Source organism: Bos javanicus, chromosome X (genome assembly GCF_032452875.1).
Source record: "Bos javanicus breed banteng chromosome X, ARS-OSU_banteng_1.0, whole genome shotgun sequence".
In the NCBI taxonomy this organism is placed as follows: domain Eukaryota; kingdom Metazoa; phylum Chordata; class Mammalia; order Artiodactyla; family Bovidae; genus Bos; species Bos javanicus.
Genome location: NC_083897.1, coordinates 120,808,896 through 120,810,728, shown reverse-complemented (window position 1 = coordinate 120,810,728; position 1,833 = coordinate 120,808,896).

Sequence of the window (1,833 nt, the reverse complement as noted above, 5' to 3'; positions counted from 1 at the left end):
CATATTATATGTTTTGTTTTGTTTCCTTCAAATATTTTTACTTCTAAGAGGTTGTTTTTCTTCAGAGTATTAATTTGGTAATGATAGTACTGTTATATTCATTGCTGTTTTAAAGGTACAGATTTGGTAGATGTTAAAGAAATTAAGGAGCCATCTATATTGTCTTTATGATCTGAAAGTAGGTAACATAGCACTGCAAGAGTGATTTTCATGCTAATCTGAAGGAAGAGCACAGAAACTATTGAGAATCAAAAAGAAAATGGAGAAAAGAATAAAAAGTCTTTAAGTTGTGGTTTACATTATTTCTTTGAACCTTTCTTTTAGTAAAAATAAAGAATACTTTGACTTATTTAGCTCATTTAAGAATATTTGTTTCTTTTGTCCTAATTCACTGCATATTCTCTGCTCTCTCCTGGATTAAAAATAAACTCAGATGGGACAGTGGTATTTGAGGGGTTCATAGTAAGCATAACTTCCACTTATTACAAACCAATACTTAATCAGTATGCCACTGCTTTATATGTAGAACATGCATTCCAGCATTCATGGAGGATCAGATTTAGCAGACTCCATTTATGGATGGATAACTTGCAAATTTCTCAAGTTCACAAACTGATGAAGTGACCTTCCTAGGACTAGTCCCCCAATCTGAATTCGTGCAGAGCCCACAAGGTGCCACTTCTCCCAGCCTAAGCCAGACATCATGTCTTTTCATTCATTTTTCCTCTAAACTCTCCAAAAAATGTGTCTGGTTGGACACATGGGGCCCTGTCCCAAGGAACTGTTCTGGAATAAAGTTTAAAAAATGCTGATAAATGAATGGTATGAAAGAAGACAAAACTACTCAGGGACAATGTGGTCATGAACACATGCAATGTTAGATACCCTGAAAAGATCAATATGCCCTCATTTATCCTTCCTGATTCTCTGGGACATAAAGCCTTAGCTTAAGCAGTGTGTCATCAGGTCAATGGATGGAAGAGTCTCAGCCTCTGACAGTTATCAAAGGGAAGATTTTAGAACACTAGAGGTCCCACAAACTATATCCTGCTTCGTGCCTTGTGTGGTAATGGGGAGAGCAGTCTGTCTGAGGTGCGCTTTCTTTTCCTGCAGGGCAAGGGCAGAGGGGTTCTCAGGGAGTTGAGTGCTTTGGTCTTGGGGCAGCAGCTCCAATTCTGCCCAAGTAGAAGATCCTAAGAGGCTTTCATAGGATTTACAGTGAGGACACTGAGTGCTGATGAGTGGACCCCCCCATAGCAAGGGGGATGGCACGGAGGAAAAGGGAAGGCTGGCCAGGGAGTAGTTCTCTCACCTCCCCTTCTGTTGTCTCAAGAAGGTGAAAGCCTTGGCCACAGGCCAGCTGATTCAGCCAGTAGCGAGGGTGGATTCGCATATGCTACCGGAAGTCAAGGTAAAAACCTGATCTAAGACTAGGGGACCACTGACTCCAGAAGAGAGTGGAGCCCTAGAATGTTCTCCTCCTCAGAAGGCCCCAGTAGCATTGCACACATCTGGTTCATCCTGTCTTCCAATCTAGAACTTCCAAGAAAGTAATGCCTTTGTTCTGAGGATCACAGCCTCAGGTGAGTGGAGGCTGCAGTCTGGGTCTGGTCAGGAGTGAGGATGAGGTCCCTGAACAAGGGGCAAGAGGACCACTCAGCCAAGAACAGGGGAGACTATGGAGGCCCACCCCTGATGTCAGCCCTATGAGACCCAAGAGAAAGCTTTCTGGCTGAAGAGCTTCTCTTTCCACTGGAGTGGTCTCAGGGAGGTGAGAGCCTTGATCTACTCGTAGAAGCCTCACTTTAGTAAAGAGTGGAAAACTAGTGACTC